The 19,318-nt window shown below is 41.6% G+C and overlaps 1 long non-coding RNA gene across 1 annotated transcript; it reads left to right on the top strand.

Annotated features, from left to right (window-relative positions):
• Window positions 1-10,896: 10,896 nt before the first annotated feature.
• Window positions 10,897-18,280, top strand: LOC104948805 (uncharacterized). The gene is made up of 3 exons (XR_798733.1): window positions 10,897-11,090; window positions 11,300-11,469; window positions 17,586-18,280. It is a non-coding gene; the product is annotated as an uncharacterized lncRNA (long non-coding RNA).
• The last annotated feature ends 1,038 nt before the right edge of the window (window positions 18,281-19,318 follow it).

Here is a 19,318-nt window from a genome sequence, read left to right as displayed (position 1 = left end):
GAAGCTCCCCCAAATTCTGGAAGCGACTCTTCTTCACAATGCTGTTAAGGCTGCGGTCATCTCTCTTGGTTGTGCAGCGTTTCCTGCCACATTTCCCCCTTCCAACAGACTTTTTGTGGATGTGCTTTGAAACTGCACTCTGTGAACAGCTTGCTCTTTGAGAAATTTCTTTTTGTGTCTTACCCTCCTGATGGAGGGTGTCAATGACGGTCCTCTCGACAGCAGTCAGATCAGCAGTCTTCCCCATACTTGTGATTTAGTTTACTGAACCAAGCTGAGTGTTTTTCAAGGCTCAGGAAACCCTTGCAGGTGTTTCGAGTTAATTAGACGATTCAAGTGATTCGTTGAACACCCTACTAGTATACTTTTTCATGATATTCTAATATTTAGAGATAGGATATTTGAGTTTTCTTAAGCTGTATGCCATAATCAGCAATATTAAAATAATAAAAGGCTTGCAATATTTCAGTTGATTTGTAATGAATCCAGAATGTATGACATTTTTGTTTTTTTAATTGCATTACAGAAAATAAAGAACTTTATCACAATATTCTAATTTTCTGAGACAGTCCTGTATATTCATTTATTGGAGAAAATCAAATGGAAAAAAAAGCACCCCATAAAAAGGGCACTTTCTCTGGAGGAAGAAAAAGGGCAGGGGCTCAAGCCCACTTTGATGTCTATGTGTGATGTGCACGTGCCTGCCACAGACACTGCAGCAACATCACACAAACTCATGCACGACAGAAAGGGAGAGACTGCACAGTTTTTTCAGTGTCGTGGTGCACATGCGCAGTGGCTTCATGTGTACAGTGATTGCAGGAAGTGTGTTGCTGTTGTTGCACTTACCTGTATGAACGGCATCCTGTCTGGCCCTTATTCTGCACGGTCCTCTTCAAATCAAAATAGGCAAACTAGTCCACTTCGTCTCTCTATCCAAATGTACTTCTTAAAGTTTTCAAACATTTTGAGAAAAGGCTCTGCAAACAGAACAGGGAATATTTTCGCGAAGGCCCCATCACACCCAAAGAAGGTAAAAAGTTCCTTATTAAAAGCAGAATCCCATCTGGAGGGTCCAACATGAGCATTTTACATCGGCATTTTAGCGGTATGCATGTTAGCTAGTCCCAGCATGCACCTGTTGAGGACGCAATCAATGGGTGTGTTTTTGCGTCACTAAACATGATTGCCCTGTGGATGTAATCAATAAAGGTAACCAAAAAAAGTAATTTTATCCATGCTGAAGTACAAGAATGATAACCACACCCATAATGATCCTCAATCGGGACAGTGTTTTATAGTTTTACTTTGATAGAGTAGTAGTTTGTGTAGTGAAATGTCACATATTCCCACCCCTGGCAGTTTGGTATCCAGTCCAGTGGTTCACAACCTTCTGGCCTAAATCTGATGTGTTGACACAAGATAAAATAAAAAATAGTGCCTTATTTATCCAGAAGAATATTCTAGAGACTACCCCAAAAAGGACAATATGATTGACTAACATGAACAGTTATAGGAAGAAACACTAATGAATAGCAATGTAAAATAAATGAATAAAAACAAGAGCTGCCTGCAAATATAAAGTGATTAAAGAAACTACTCACATAATTGCAAAATGTAATAACAATAAAAGTAAGAAAACACATCTAAACATAAGTAAACCTGAATAGAAAATTAAATGTGTGCATGATATTAACAGTAATATTGCCAGTGGTAATAGAATGTAAGTTTGCACGTGATGTTGAAAAAGTATTATTGCACATTATGTGGATGTTATTGTTGTTTTCATTGTTCGAAGGTTTAGAAGTTGTACATTTAAATGGACACTGGTCTTAGTATACTGCTGCAGGTGCTCTGATATGACTCCAGTGTGGAAAGTGTTGATACAGTACAGTTTATGTCCCATCTGTCCGTTAGGAATAGATCCACTGGGTGGCGCACCTCCAGCATTTAACATCCAGGAAGTAGGGATTAGAAAGTGAGCCTGTGGGTAAGTCCAATGACCTACCTGATGGTTGTCGAAATGTAACGCCGCACGTGGGCACATTATCAAGCTCCCAGGAGGTTAGCAAGGCCGAGAACTGACGCCAGCACATCAAACACAGGCCCAGTTCAAAGCAGGCTGCAATTTCAGAGCAGTAAAAGCAAGCGAACAAAAGCAGAGAATAGAGCCACAGGTGGGCACTTTTCTGTTTCCCCCGTCACAGCCAGTGAAAACCTTTTTACTTACTATTGATGATAGTTTATTGTTTGTCTACACAATAGGTTTCTGTCCTGCTGCAGGCTCCTGGACTTGAATTTAAGTTTACAGTTTATTCCTCTTTTAACCAGCTTTTACTTTACTTTTATGCTTGTTTTTTTCTGTTTTCTCCCACCACCATCCCACCCATGTAACAGTGCCAGGGATGCCCGGGATGTAGCGGTGCCCGCAAGGAGGGAGAGCTGAGACTGTAAGGGGAGGGCAGGCAGGGAAAGGAGGGGTGAGTGTGTCCCCATGGTAACTCTGTGTTTTTGTTAGCGCTCGTGAGTCAGACAAGCAGTGACTCACAGTCAGGAGGAAACACACACACAGTCACATTCATACTCACGCTCCCACTCACTCGAAGAGAAGCCAAATAAGGACAGCTACACCAACATGCACAGAGAGAGAGGGAGAACGAGAGGGCAGAAAAAAGAAACAAGTTCGATGATTTGTGCTTACCCCAAAAAATCCTAAAACACAGAAACAAAATGAAGTAAGAAATATGAAAGGAACAAAGACAGAAAGCTGGGTTGGGAGCTTGCATACGCCAAAATGGAGGGAAGCCGAAGTACCAGTGGGCACGAGTGCAGGCACATACCCTCTCCCAAGAGCACCCTTCACATGGGTGGGGGTAGCGGAAACACACACACAGACACACCCAGTTTGTGCACACCTTGGCTTAACTTGCTAAACCACCCATTTAGTGCCTGACGCCTACACAGTTTTGGAAAAGCCACCGGGTTTTCACAACAAATTTTGTTTAATTTTGCACATCTTTTTTCTTTGACAAACTTGGAAAAAACTTGTTCAAGAGCGAAGAGTTGTTTTGTGTTTTTACTTTTACTCTTTTATCGACTTTTCTTACTCCTTTTTGTTTCAGTGAAGGAGTAGTTTAGGCGGTGGAGATGACTAACTTTATTTACACTGAGGAGTCTGCAGATTTATGTGTGTAGCTTGTGATTTACACACAGTGACAGACCACTGCTCATCCCACACTCAATGTGTGTTTTGGCTACTGTGGACCCTAACATAGTGGCAGAAATAGACCTCTGTGCAGACCCCTAACTCTCCCTACTGAGATGTATCTGTGTGTTTTTACAGTATCATAAAAGTTGATATACTGCTCGTTCTCATCACTTCATAAAGCTGACTACTAACTTCCACTCTGGCTTTATGACTCTCTCTCTCTCTTTCCATCTTGTACTTGTCCTCTTCATTCAGTTAATTCAGAGTTTTGACGGCATGTTTAATTGCCATGGCTTTGGCACGACTATACAGTACTATAATTTGCCAGCACTGCATAAATTAAGGCTTAACATTTACATTATCAACAATATCTATAACCAAACAAACTCCCTGAATATCTACAACAACTCAAATAACCATGTGTCATTTTCTTTGAGTCTTCGTTAACCCTACTTTCAATCACTCTCCTCAACCCTCAAATGTTCAAAAGTTCAGCACATAATCAGCCAATCAGAGCTCAGCGTTGATAATCCTTCTTGTCAGGTTCACCTCTGTAAAGATAACACGCTAGAAGTATCACCTGTCCACCAACGGCTTTCGGGTTGTTCAACTTATTTTTGTTTTACAACACACGTGCGAGAAAGCCAAAGTACACAAAGCTCCATTTAAAAAAAGAGAGGCCTTTCTTGATAAAAATCAGTCAGTTTAAAGACAGGTCCTCCCTCGTCTGGTTTCAGCACTCAGCAGGTGAGCAGCAGGTGGAGAGAGCATGGAGGTTGGAGGTTTTATGGAGGGGAGAAGGACGAGGGGTCAAAGGTCACTTCTAAGTGGGCAGGCCAGCTGGGAGAAAGCGTTGGAGGCTGATGTTAAAGCCGGGAAGCTAACAAGGGAGGGCGGAATGTGGTGCCGAGCTGTAAAGGCTACAGGAATTGGGGAGAGTGTGTGTGCCTGTTAACACACAAGTGATTAATGGGATGGAGGAAGTCCACCGGCTGTGTGTCACTCCAAATTATGTCAGCGGTTGAACGGAGGAACAGAAACTCCACATGGCCACAGATAGGCTTCCTCTCTCGTTGACCACCATAAACAAACATTGAGAAACTCTTAGTCATATGTGTACAGTTCACTATTTTTAATTAGTTCCTCAAATGGAAAAATACAAACATATCCATATGCCAGTTTCACAACTACATTTCATTCTCAAATGTTTCTCGATGATTAGCTTCCTTTTCCTCTTCCTCTTTTTACAGCCATAGCACCATCAACAACATTCATTCAATTCACAATTACTACCGCATTGCTGTTTCAATCTGAATCCACCTAATGAGTAGAGAGGGGTAAGAAGACAATGTGATGATATTTTGGCATTGATTTTTAGTGTTTGTTTAATGATTATGCTCTTGGATAGGTTTCCCGTTTACAATCTCGACCTTTTCTTTTATGTTTTTATACGGAATTTGTTTTATGGACGCAGCATGTCTGAAAGCCTGATAGCTTGGCCATGGTATTGTTTTTTGCAGCTTTTTCAGGAACCTCTCATCCAAAGAACTTCACGTTAAATACTGCACTTCCTTGGGTCCTCAGCAATCACCCTGCTAGTGTGAAAGTTGTGGGGAAAAACGGTGTCAAGAGACTGCTTGCGTTGTAGTTAGTTGTGGGTGAATCTTAGGTCTTCACATGTGTTTTTAATCTTTCAACTCTCCTTGATTTTCTCTCTCGGTTGTAAGTATACTATGAGTTGACACCAAAAAACACCTCTGTTTTTCTGGTAACAGAAGAACTCATGTGTTTCACCTGGTTTGACCTCCAGCCAAGTCCACATCAGCTGGCCAGCTGGTTGGTCCAGCGACTGGTTGGAAATGCAAAGCAGCCTTGAGGGATTGGAAGAAGACGCCGCTATCAGTAGAGCGATACAGAGAGGAAGTGGAAGCGGAAAAGGGGGTCAAAGTAAGTAGGAGGGGGAAAAAAAGAAAGGTCACATCACATAAATGAGTTAAGGGTCATGTAAGATAATGAACCGGTGTTGAGTACAAAAGGTGAACAAGTGAGAGGTGCATCAGGGATGCAAATGAGGGGGAGCGAGGACAGAATGTAAAGCGAGTGAGTTAAGGTGGTCTTGGCTGGATATTTTTAGCATGTTGAGTGGGAGAGGGCGGTATGTTCTCAAGGGGTTTTTCCAGAGGAGTATATTTAGAGCTGGGATGTGTAAAAAAGACAGAGCGAAAACAGGAGGGATGTGCACTAATGTCAGCCTGATGTAAGACTCTGCAATAGGACCACACACATTCTTTCTATTTCTCCGTGGTACTGCCCTTGTTGCTATATTAGCCTCTGACTTCACCTGGTGACTCACTCGATGATATATAAAGTACACATACAGTATGCATATCATCTGACGCCCTTGTACCTATAACTATGAATCCACTGACGTTTTTTCGCACATCCACGCAAACTCCAAAACATACAGTACACACATTCTTGACCCAGTTTTGAAACAGGGTAGCAGCTTCTCGGCAGTGAACGCCCCGCAGACACGTCAAACTTTTAAAACGCTTTAAGCACGACAGCTTTTCAGCACATCAACTGACACCAGGCATCCAGACACCGCAAATCAGACAGATTTTTCCAGCTAATGTGGCATAAAAGTTGAAGAAAGAGAGGCAGAGAGAGAGTGAGGGACACAGCTGAAAAAGCAATGCTGATAATAATGAGAGAAATGAGAGCGAACAGAGAGAAGGAGAGAGCAGTGTGGTCTACATTTAGCTTGCTAAGGATAATAGCATGCGAGCTGGCTCCGGCAGACAGAGGAGAGAAAGAGGGGAGAGCGAGTGCAGAGCCGCAGTGACGCCATTGTGGTTCCGCAGTACTTCCTGTCTACCGCCACAGTGTTTGTGTGTCCTGTCTCCACGGCAACTGCCAACACATAAATACCAGAGAGGTAGGGGAGAGAGAGTAAAGGAAAGAAAAAATAAGGACAGTCAAAGTCAAGTGGATCATTTTAAAGCCTCTAAGCTGCCTGGTTTGAGTTTATGCTGGTCTTCTTTTGGGCTGAATGACCGAGTTATTGACTGGTTTCCAGTGACTTGGTCCAGCTTGGATGAGGTGTGTAAAAAGGGTGACCTCAAATGTCCTGGGAGTTGGTCATGGGTGGATAGGGGAAAAAAGAGCACCGGGAATTTGGGAGAAGGTAAAGAGGGATGAAATTTGAGAAGTTGATTCAGAAAAGTTGCCCTGTCTTTTCCAGCATGGTGCATAATACTGCTTGCAGGGTGGATAGCACTATCTAGCACCAGTTTAGCTCATGATAGAGAACACTTTTAAATTCAGTAAATGCCACACAAGTGAAATGACTTGTTATGCAGAATGGATCTTTTCACATTATTATAATATTATTATTTTACAAGAGCATTTTAGGATTGTAATTTATCGATGAGGACCACATTTAGATACTAAAAATATTGTGTGGATTAGTACTGTACTGCATTAAACTATATCAGCATGTCAGGTTTTTTCATATGCGCAATTAACCATGAGTGTTTAAATACATTTTTAAGTATAAAATAGCAATAAATTAAAATAATATTAGTTTTTAATGTATTTATTGTCAAAGCATTTAATATATTCATTGCTATCTGGATGTTAAGAGCATTCCATGGAATATACAATATATATGTATGAAATAAATTACATACCCCACCTTTAAGTAAATGTACCTCCACCAATGCCATCGCCCTTATACATGGTATTACCATTCAGCTGACTTGCATTAAAAAACTGCAAAATGTAAAAAGAGACAACGAAGGACTCCATGCTGATAAGTTTTGCCTCTCCGTGCAGAAACTGCTGCTGTCAATACGAAAGCCTTTCCAGCCAACGTGTCTGGTTAAATAAGTTTAACGTTCAAACCTCACAGATCAGCTGGCACCGACAGTAGCTATTTCTCTCGCTCTCCTACATTTTCTTTTTCTCTCGAAAACCATTTTCCACTGCTTGTTGCATAATTGGATCTGACTCACCATGACAACCAAATGGAAGTCGATGGAGTTTTTTTTCTGTTTTTGACTCCCAAACCCAGTGGCCCAGATTAGAGTCGCTTACTGTCGTCTGACTCACTGTCTAAGACGGTCAAGTCAGACACGTGAACACACACACACCACCCACACACACACACACACACACACACACACACACACACACACACACACACACACACACAGAGTACAAGCCGTTTGACACAAAAACCTTTTTTTACAAAAGCTTTGGGTCAAATAACTAAGAATATAATCATAAGATGACAAAAACAGATTTAATATACAATTTTTTTGGGAAAAAAACAACTCTCTTGGACGTCCAACCCAAAACCAGAGAGTGAAATATACAGCATGCTGAAAAAAAGTTGTTATGGTCACCTGTCTGCTACACAGCCACCATCAGACTCCCCCAAAGCATTTGTGGCGAGAGGCTTATTAAGCCCCTCCCCATAGGCCAACCAACTGTTGATCAAATTAATTAACTTAATTGTAATAAGCTACACATTTACACCCAGTTATCGTAAAATAATGAATCATCAGATTCTACTCATTTCTGATTATTAAACCCCCAAACAATGACGTTTTTTTTATAAGGAAATAGTGTTACCCATGCTTCCTGGTTAACATTGTACTTTTGAAATGAGTAAACCTGCAGCTATTTAAAGCAGCACTATTTTGATTATCTGTTTGAGACCCAGGAACACAATGACCAAATGGATTTATGATTGTTTGAATGACTGTCAGTGCTGTAATGCAAATAGCGACGACGTCTTCGTTACACATACACTATCAAAAATAACTGTGAGATTAAACATTGAAAGTCATGATTTAAAACTGTTTTTACAGTCAAAAACATAAAGGTCTGTACGTCAACCTTTAACGAGTAAAACAGGATATACAGTACAGTGTAGCAATATTCTCAATGAACCATTAACTAAAGACGACACATTCACCCACTGGAGCTCTAGATCTGCAGCTAACAGTGACCTTCAAGGTCAAAGTTGTAATGAATGACTTCTTTATTATACACACATGCTTACACAAACTGCACACACACTCACATTGCCATAGGTACACCTGCACGTTATCTTTTGAAAATGGACACATCAGTTGAAAGAGATACGCAGCTGGAGCATTTACAACCATGCTAACATATCACTACACTTTCCATAGTGTAGATATGTCTATAGTAGATAATATATATAGGCTAGTAGATAATGTTTAACAGAACCATAAAGAGTATGCCCTCAGGGTAAGAAGAAGCATAGCAGTCTCTTGCAGCATCAGTTTTTACTGCCAGCAGGAATGATTGCAGAGCATTGCGCTCCAGAGTTGCTCTCAGTTAACTGGCATTGGTAGAAAAGAAGCCAGAAATGGCTGCCTATCTACAGCTTCATACCACATTTATTTGGATCATATTTCATCCAGGCTGAAAGAGGTGGTATTGGTCAGAAATGAAAGTTGTTGAGTAGCTTTTGAGAGAATCTTTGCTACAGATGTGTGTCATCTCACTCATTACAGTACTGGTGTTGCGTGCGGATACGCTAATTGTCATCTTTGTGAGGCAAAATGAAAGGGAAGTGTGCACGGCACGCATTGAGGTTGAGACCACAGACCGGGGATGGAAACGTTTTTGGGGCTTTTTTTTTTTTTTTACCAGAGACGAGTTTATCACATACTACAGTGTCTTCAGAATTTTCAGAGCAAGACTCATTGTATTTTCATACAATGAGTCTTACAATGACCTAATTTGAACAGATAATCCGCGTTCATGCATTGATACAAATATACACACAAAGAGAAAAAAACACATGATGCAGATTGGGAAAGTTTTCAGCCACACCACAAGTAATCTTTGCTAACCAACAATCAAAAAGTTAAGGTATTCATTAGACTTCGTTCAAATCCGGCTGCTATGCAAAGTTGTAAATCCCCGCCGAAGAAAACATAGAAACTGAGGTCCATAAACAAAACATTATCCCATCTGAGGATAAACGATGTGCCGCGGTCATGTGTCTTACTGGCATAGTCATTTCACTAAGCTGTGTATGTGTTGCTAAGAGACACATGAGTGTGTATGTGATTGTGGAATGTGTGACGTCCGCTCCCTCGCAGGGGCGTGGTTGTCTGTGCCGCTCACACACACACACACACTTACAGACATGGCCACACACAAACACACAAACCCAAAGGCTTCAGGGAAAGAAGGGGAAGTCATAAAGCCTCTAATAGCCCCTCTCTGAAGCTCATGTTACTGTCTCTCTGTGAGGAAGGGTATAGTGTGTAGATGGAAGGGGGTCCTATTATTGACAGGTGCAGATCAAGCTTGGTTTGAACACAAACATCTCACACACACACATATACACACACACACACACATACACACTCAAAACTACAACAGCCTAACCCAGGTTTGAATCTGCAAAGACCTTGATGTTCATAAGTTTCAGATGTTTTCTAAGTGAAAACACAACAGGTAATCGTTGATTTAAAACAGTGGTGATGCATATATGATTATTTATATTCCCTATCAGTGAAACACATGGAAGAAGAATTGTCCTGGCTGTGACACCACAAAGAGTGTCACGCAAACTCAAATTTCATTCAATTACATTTTATCTGTTGAATCATACCCAGAGATTTCCCTCACTCATTTTCTTATTTGAAAAGCATCAGGCTTAAGTTATCTGGAACATTTGTGTATCTCTTTTTGCTTCGATAACTGAAACCCTGCACTTTTGCCCCAGTTTAAGTCCCTGTGGGTAAAAGCAGCTTAAAGTTTCACCAAAACAAGAGACAAAGTCACTTCTCACCAACTTTATCAAAAACATTCAGAATTGATAAGGTAACGATTTTATCACTATTTCAGCATGGTTGCGTATCTGTCAAAAAATCCTCAGCTTCAAAAGTCACAGTTTGGGTTTGACCTTATCTAAATCTTTGCCATCTTTCAATAGACTTCATAATGCTCAACTCAACAAAAACATGTATGACTTTTACCTTGGTTTTATATCCTGTGGGCCTTTTTTACGATCATTTGGTCTATGTAATTCTTTGAAAAGTTATTTTTACTATTAAAGGTTTTATATCATATCCTATTTTAACAAATACAAATATCCACATGCAAACACAAGTGTACACTATCGGAGCAAAACAAACCTCTGAAAACCAGTTTAATATAGAGAGCATGATCCGACATCTTACTACAAATACTATAAGACTTATTTGTATTAACATTGCCTGTAGGATAATAAGTTAACGTTCCCTTTGATATTGTCGGACAAAGACAGAACTCTTCACTTTCTTTGGCTTTTTGGGAACTTTCACGTCTCTTGACAACAACGTGTTACAACTGTTTGTCCACTAAACAATGCACATTTAGACCGTCTTCCTGCAAACAGCCTTTGCTCATTTATTAGCAGCTGCGCGGCCAATTATCTCCCTGCCCCCTTTCCTGTGTTCTAGCAGCAGCCTCAGCCATGCACAGGGGAGGAGAAGGGAGGAGAGGGGAGGAGAGGAGAGGCAGAGAGGAGACAAGAAAGGGGAGGGCTCCTCTTCTCTGACATCGTCATAAAGGAATCCCCTGCTCTGAGGCGGGCCCGCCCACTCTCTTACTCTCACCCTGTCTGGCTCCCAGATACACTCGCGTTCACACACACTCCTGTCTGCACAGTCGAAGGAGAAACAGACCCACGGGACGAGACGAGGAGTGGGGGGACACAGACAAACACTGAGAGAGAGAGCGTGGGGGGGGGGCGACAACTGTGAAGTTCGACTTCAGAGTGTGACCCTGGAGAGCATAAGGACAGTGACATTGAGACAGAGGAAACAAGTCAAAACTGTACTCTCAGGTAGGTGCAGCATCGTGTCTCCTTTCTCTCACAAGTTGACTGTTGCCTTTTTAGTGTTTTATGACTTTATGACTTGGCAAATCTGTACGCTTTTCTTTGACTTTGTGTGTGTGTGTGTGTGTGTGTGTGTGTGTGTGTGTGTGTGTGTGTGTGTGTGTGTGTGTGTGTGTGTGTGTGTGTGTGTGTCTTGAATCACTGGTCTTCCACAGAGGGGCACTTCACACTCACTTCACAGCAACTCCTGCAACCTGTTGATCGGTACAGATATTCACACGGAGCGACAGTAAAGTGGGCCTGCTGTTCAAATGCACTGTAATGTTGGCAGTGGAATATTGCCCTGATCTTAGGTATGCCACCGTGGACCGGCTCTATTACAAAGGTCAGCCCTAAATAGTTCCTTTGAATGGGATGGCTTAATTTTTGTCTGCCTGTCTTTCTGTCTGCCAGTCTGTCTGTTGGTCTGTTTGCTTTAGCGATGATAACTCCAACCGTCTGAATTAATAATTGCATAATGAGTTTGCCTCTACCTGTTTGTCTGCCTTCCTTTTCAACTGTCTGCTCACATTATGTATGTTATCCGTACGCCACATGCTTGTCACCCGTCTGTCTGCATGTCTGTCAGTCTGTGCGTCTCTCTGCGGGGTGTTGCTGGCAGAAGAGAGTGGGAACAGAGGTCATAATAAGTTCTCGAAAAGGAGCCGAGAGACGTAATGGTAGTGGTGAAGCGAGGCCAGAGCCGCTGGAACATTCCTCTCATTGTTCAGAGGCCCTGTAAGTCTGCGAGCTCCCAAACCTCCATGAAAGGAAGGGAATCCAGCGGCTACTGTAGCTAATCCAGTTTCAGCTAGGACCGGCTGTCTCCGTCTTCCTGTCCACTGTCCTGTCTGGTTCCCCTCTGGAAGTGATGAACAGGCAGTGGAAGGTGAAATGAAGCATTGACATGATGACACACACAAAAAAGTCAAGATAAGAATGACTTAATTTAGTCCAACACATGGATCTGTTGCTTCGCTCTATATGCAACTGAGTATGACTTAAGATAACCTCTGCGGCCAAAAAAGGATTGTTGGAAGTTTATCTGCCTTTTTACTGAGGGGAATCAATAGATTGGAACGCAGGAAAGGCTTAATGGATGATTGATTGGAGGAAAGAAGGAGTAGAAGGAGGAGGGAAGGTGGGGATCAAGGTTTTGAGGAAAGCCTTGGTTTTGGTGAGATGGGTGGGTGGGTGTGCCCGGCAGCAATCCTCAGAAATTGGCCCGGGCTCAGGAAACCGTGGCGTAGTGGAATAAAACTGTGTGTGTAGTTACTGCATCCATTTGAGCATGTGTGGTTCAGTGGCAGCAGGGCGGCTGTACTCTAAGTACAGGGCTGGTGGTGGTGAGGGTGTTTGGCTACGAATCAGGCCGAGGATAGGGTTACACGCATTGGGCTGCAGCGAGCGGACCACGAGCTTGGGCTGGGCTCTTCATTGCTGAGGCTAAAGCTTTACTTTTTTTTTTTGTTAAATTTGGAGCTGGAAGTACGGTTTTAATTCTCAGACTAATGTCCCACATGTGGTGTGTTCCATTGATTCCAGGCCAGCCAATGAGCGTTACCCTTGCAGCAGAGAGGTCCCATAGTTAGTAGAGCGCGAGTCCTTGTTTGAATGTCACTGAATGTCACGGCCTCAGCAATAATTACTCCCTCACACGCAACATGACACACATACAATCTTTCTCACAAGCGCACACATACCCAGACACACAGTCTGTCTGGCAGTTAGAGAGCCAGGGTGTGGTACTGTGAGGTGTGTGAGTTCAAAGAGCTATGTTTGAGTCATTGGGATGCGTTCTGTAATGCACTCTTTTTTTTACAGTTTTGCAGTTCTTTTGGTTGGGGTTAGGAAACTGAATTAGCAACAAGCAAGTTGCAGGAAGTGTTGTTACAGTTTCTGCTGTGTCAGGCATTGTTCCTCTTCATCCTCATCTCTTCACTATTTTGAATAGTGTTGTCTTCCTCTGCATTCATCAGGGCGAGTGTGTTTTATAGGTGTAATTGATATAACAGCAATGATGAAAAGCAAACATGGCTAATTTACCCTTTGAGCAAGGAATTCAGACTTTATTATAACCCTTGTGCTCAAGTGTTGACATAATGTCATGAACCATTAGATCGATTTCTCATGAGGTTGAGGTCGGAAACAAATCACACTCTGTAAAATTCTCTGATGCTACGGAAATATACAAACTATAAATATGCTTCAGTTTGATACATAATAATTAATGAAGTGCACAATGGCAGCGAACAGCCAGCCCACAAGTTGCCCTGCTCACTGTTTGCTCTGTGAAGCGCGTCACAGCCTGGAGGTGTGAATTATGTCAGATTGGTATGTATTTGTACTATTCCTGGTTGTAGCACAGAGTAAGAAGCCCGGTGAAAGCACATGCCATGTTTGCCTTGCGGCCCACTGTGATAACTGTGTTTGTTTGTTGATATTGAGAACATTATGTTCGGGGAGGCAGATTGTGCCTGGCCTTTGATATGTGTGCATTTCTGTGTGTGTGTGTGTGTGTGTGTGTGTGTGTGTGTGTGTGTGTGTGTGTGTGTGTGTGTGTGTGTGCGTGCAAAGGCATAGGGAGAGAGAAGATATGTGTTGAAACAACAAGGGGTTGAGATCCAGCTGTCTCAACAGAGGCTTTTCCACTTAACTGTGTGCCCTTGTGTAAACGGCAATGTCAATTCTGCGCTCTGTCAGAAGGGGAGAGACGGTTTGGAGAAAACAGCCCGTGGCCACGTCTACACAGCCTCCATAGGTTGTGTGCGCGAATATAAACTTAGTAGAACACACACTTAACGTTAAGTGTACACCCTGAAACCTTCAAAGCGCCCGCACACAAGGCTGTATGCCATGAAGACACTCTCTAAAAACATGTTCACTCAATCATTGCACATCTGCTGCCGGTCATCATCCAGTGACACTCATTTTCCTATACTATGCCTCCATTGGGATGCAACACGTTGGCACAAACTATGAGCTGCCAATAAGTCGCAGCCAGCATGGTAGCACTTTGTGATTGTTCCTAACCGTAATACACACCAAATCTGAGAAAGGTTTTAACAACAGGTTGCCACCGTAGCACTCAAAAAGAAAGACAGGCCAAATGCTAAAGTGAGACATGTTAGGATCCTCACAGCCAGCGCTTTGAGGTGAGGTGTTGGACAGCGTGCGTCAACCAGAGCGCCGTCATTACAGGGAAGGGAAGGAATGAGCTCATACACATTAACGGCTGCGGGTTCGACGGGGGGAACGCGAAGGGGAAGAGAGAAACCGATGGAAAAGATGAAAAGGCAGAGAAAATAGCACACGAGACGAGACACTGCCAGATGAAAGGGTGGTGGGATAGAGGGTTTTAGGTTGATGGAGGAGTGGAGTTAAAAAGGAGTTAGCGTACTGTCTTTGATGGGTGCTGGGACCCTAAACGACCTGCTTCTCTGAGATGGAACGTTTCATTATGAACATGTGAAGACTGACCATGGATATAATGCATGTTGCATAAGAGAAAACTCAAATTAAGATTACAGTTAGAAAAAAAAGGCAAGACAAGATGGGTTAAGATTAACTTTTAAGTAGATATTTTAGTTTTCTATGAGTAAATACCTTTGATACCTGGTTCTAAAGTAAGTTAGTGTCTCAGAAATGTTTTTTCCATAGTATTCTGTTTGAGAAAGACAATCACAAAGTTTAAATAGAGCTGATAGTGAGAGAAACCTCAAATCCTGTGTTTTCTGAGGTGTAGTAATTGGCCTTATTGGTTGATTTGACCCCATTGAAAGGAACATTGGCCTCTCAGACAGTGAAACAGCGTTAGCAATCATTTTCAAGTTCACTGCGTCCCTAGCACAGCCCTGCAGCAGCCCCACAGTGACAACAGACATCCGGATAAAACGTATTTAGAGTCTGGAGTTCCCCAAAAGCGTCCCACTGACTCACAACTTGTACATGCTGCTGAAAATAGAGAGACCTGAATAGGATGGCAGAATAGCTTTCAAAGTGGATTGGGAGCTTGGAATGTCATTCAATTATCAAAATATATCCAGACAGGTAAAATTGAAGGAAAAGGAATCCAGAGTAATAAGAGGTGCTGCTCCAGGGGGGGGTGAGTGTATGTACTTGTCTATATCAGGTGTCATTTGACAGGCAGTAATGATGCACATTAAAATATAAATACAATATCAGTTTTCTGTACTTAACATGAACATTCCACTCTTCTGAGAGATTTAGCATTAGCTTAGCAGCAGAGGAAACACGGCACAGTGCTCTCCGGACTTTTCTTTTTCCACACAAGGGGCACAGATAAAGAGCCAGAACAGAGCGGGGCAAACATATTTAAAGGGAGTGCCACTTCACTGGCCACTTCCTTCCAACCTAATTCTCCATTCTGTCATTGAAAAGCTATTTTTATAAGAGGCCACGGGAAGTCTGGGAGTTGACAAGAATTACGCACACACACAGGACTGAGAATGACTGTGACCCGTGAATGACAACGATAAAGATCTACTGTTATAATTCACTCTTTCACACAGAGGAGGGAAAGAACCTCTCACGATAAGTATTAGAGGCGACGAAGATGGGAGTTGTTTTTTATTTATTTTGTGCATTCTTTAAGTCCTCCTCACACCACAAATTGTAGTTGTCTCTGATGGCCAGGGGAATTCCTGGTAGAGTGATTTTTGAGACTACAGGACTGAATCACATTGCCAGGGATTTCCAATGGCTGACATGAAAAAAGCCATCTAATTCTCACAAACACGGACGCACACTAATTTGATAACTCGCACACAGTCCCGCCCGTGTTTCTAATTTGCATACACGCCCTTGTTGCTCTCTGCAAAAGCCAGATGCCAGTACGACCCGGCTTTGCGGCAGCAGGACTTAGCCCACATGTGAGCAGTGAGTGTCTGCCATGTTCACAGTGGTTAAGTTCTGCCGCCACAGGGCTGCAGCCTGCTGGAGGAGAGTAAAGGTCAGGGAGGGGCCGGACTGCATCAAACCACCACAATTTACATTAATTTACTTGTATATAGATATAGAGTGGATCCATCTGGTTGTTTTCATGGATATCAATTAAAATACCTAATTTAATCACTACATGAAACTAACACGAATAGTATATTTCTATCATGTTTTAACTACATTTGAGGTTGACTGTCCATTTTTAAGTCATTAAACTCTCTTCTACAATGATGTAATTGCACCTGGTTAAAGAATGAGAACCTATTTATTACCTCAATCCAGTGTTTTATTTAGTATCTGTTACTGAGAAAATATGGAATATATAAAATGCACTCTGCTGCCTTGTTCTTAATCTTAATCTGGGTTATAAAGATGTATAGATAAGTAATCCAGAGTTACATTACCAATTAACTTGTCATCTGTAATGTGTGACATTTCAAAAGAAACATTTCCGAATTTGCCAAACTACTAATTACAGTGGTCGAAATGGATGGAAAGTATAATAAGTTTACTTTCTTTTTATTTGAGCATTTGCTGGAAATTCAGTTAAAACTGCACTGAATGTGGATGGTAAATTGACTAAGTAGTGTAGCTCAGACAATTAGCATAAAGAAAACGGTAAATCGAAACACACTTCCTCTTTTAAAACAGTCTTGCAATAAAAAGGTAAAAACATGTTCCCTCTCAATTGAACAAAAATGCTATTAGACTCCCACCAAAAAAAGACCCCGATATCCTCATCATATCAGTCATAATAGTAAGTGTGTCGAGCATGTGTGGTGGAGTAGGTGTGTGCTCCAAATATGACTCGGTGTTGCAATGTGGTCAAGATAACTGTTGAGAAGCAGATATCACTATCCATGAGCTTCTGGTAATAACTGGTAATCTGCTGAACAAGCTGAAATTGTGTGGCATCAGCGTGTCAGTCCTTGCTAAATGTCAGCCATCTCATTAGAGTCGAAGACAGCTCCTGTCCCCGAAGGGCGAGCAACATGTCATCTCATGTCGTCATCTGCATTGCTGCCTGCCATGCTCTTTTAATGTGGGGGGGGGATTTGTGTTTGCATTAATTTTTTGTCTTGGCTTCCACGTGTTGATTTCTGCATGAGCATCAGTGTGTGTGTGTGTGTGTGTGTGTGTGTGTGTGTGTGTGTGTGTGTGTGTGTGTGTGTGTGTGTGTGTGTGTGTGACAAGTCACTTGTCCCCCCTGCTGGGTCAGTCTCCTGTGCCTGCTGTGCTGATAATCAGTGTGTGATGTCGGCTGGCTCAGTTCAGCAGGAACAGGAGACTGGTCTCTTTTCCACTCTCACACACTCACGCGCACGCACACACACACACACACACACACACAGGTCATTTTATTCCCACTATGTTGAATAATGACTGTAGCAATCCTCTGAATTTTGTGGCAACTGCATGTTTTACTAAATGCATTTCTAAACTATGAAATATTGGTTCACTTTATGCTAAAACCATTTGTCTCAATGTTTCCCTCGACAGATGTACACACTCACATTCTGTAATGAAACACGTTACTTGGAAATATGCCTGGCTTCTTATTGCATTTACAGATCATAAATGTCTTCACTTTTTATGAAACCTTATAAGCTACTTTGACCAAAAATGTATGTAAAAAGAAAGAAATATGTTCAAATGCATTCTTGTGATAAACTGTTTCTTAAAGGTGGGGTACGTAATTTTGGAGAAACCAGCTCGAGTGCGCTAGAATTTGAAAATACACAAAGGAAAAAATCTGCCTCTTCCTTCGGACTTCCTTACAGAGCCCCTCCTCCAACACACACGAACGCACACATGACCAATGAGGGCACAAGATAAGTTTGTGCACAGATGGAAGGCTGACAGGCAGGTAGGCCATCCAGTTATTTGAGCCGGGGCGGCTCAAATGATTGGTCGTGCTTTTTACAGTACTACGGCTTCCACAGATGACGTTTTTTTATGGATTTATTGTCAAAGCATTTAAGATATTCATTGCTATCGGGATGATAAGAGCATTCCATGGAATATAACAAAAAGTGTTTCTGAAATAAATTACATACCCCACCTTTAATAAGGTCTGATGAAAAATGTGTTTCACCGTTTTTGCTTTCTTTTGACTTATTTTTCAGGTTTCAAAGCTTCGTTTTTTTTGTCGGTTTTATGCCTGTTTGTGAAATAAATAAATAAACAAATAAAAAGTTGGACGGAGTTAAAGTTTCTTTACAAGTGCCTAACCTAGGAAATACAATTCTGTTTTTTATTCCAAATTAAGACCAGGACATTTCACTGTAGTTCCTCCACTCAGCTCAAATTCATCAGATTATTTGATGACTTTGTCCTCAGTTGAAATGAGTCAGTTAAGTCATTAAGTAAGTATGCTCTTGCACCAGGCTGCTTATGCTTGACCTTAATTGTCTTTATGATAACAAATCAATGTACACCATGTGTTGCTTTATTTTGGTCACAGTTCAGTTCAACATTAACTTTTAACCTCTTGTGAATTGCGTAAACCTCTTTTAAAACTTTTACCACACATTAGCTGGAAATCTTTCAGAGATGACTACAGAGGGAACAACACTAGAATATCTGCATTTCTACATAGCGACAATCTATTATTCATAGCTATGAGTGTGTCCATGTTGTGCCCATGCTAACCTCATTCCTTGAAATCTAAGTCTTGTAATGTCAGGAAATCTTAAGACCATAACTGCACAAACTGAATACCCATATTAATCATTTCCTCCAAAGACTTGGAGCTATGAAAAGCTGTTATCTGTCATTTACCTCCTCTGACATTACCTGCAATATACCATTATGCAACTGTTTCCACTTTTTGTAACACTCTGGAGACAAGGTTGATTTTAGTTGTATTTTGTGTGCACTTCCATGCCCCAGTTGCACGATATAAACTCTGCTTTCAATCTGACTTCTCATTTTGTTAATTCAACAAGCTGCCAGCAAACCTAAAACACATGAAAATTACTCAGGTTCCTATAACATGTCCAAATATTCAGTCACAATTGCTCTATTTTTAAGCATTATTTAGAGATGAAAATATAATTCAACAATAGTGCGGGTAATCAGATTTCAACCAAACTTGATTTTGTGCCTCTTGATTGCAAGTTTATGGATGTCAGTAAATCACCGAAAATATTAATAATTGAGTTTCGAATAAACAAACTGTGTGAAAGCCTCACATCAGTACTTGAACTGATTTTCTTAGCTGATGTCTTTAA

This window comes from Notothenia coriiceps, unplaced genomic scaffold (genome assembly GCF_000735185.1).
Source record: "Notothenia coriiceps isolate Sejong01 unplaced genomic scaffold, NC01 NC01_scaffold00015160, whole genome shotgun sequence".
Taxonomy (NCBI): domain Eukaryota; kingdom Metazoa; phylum Chordata; class Actinopteri; order Perciformes; family Nototheniidae; genus Notothenia; species Notothenia coriiceps.
This window is presented reverse-complemented; position numbering and strand designations above follow the sequence as displayed.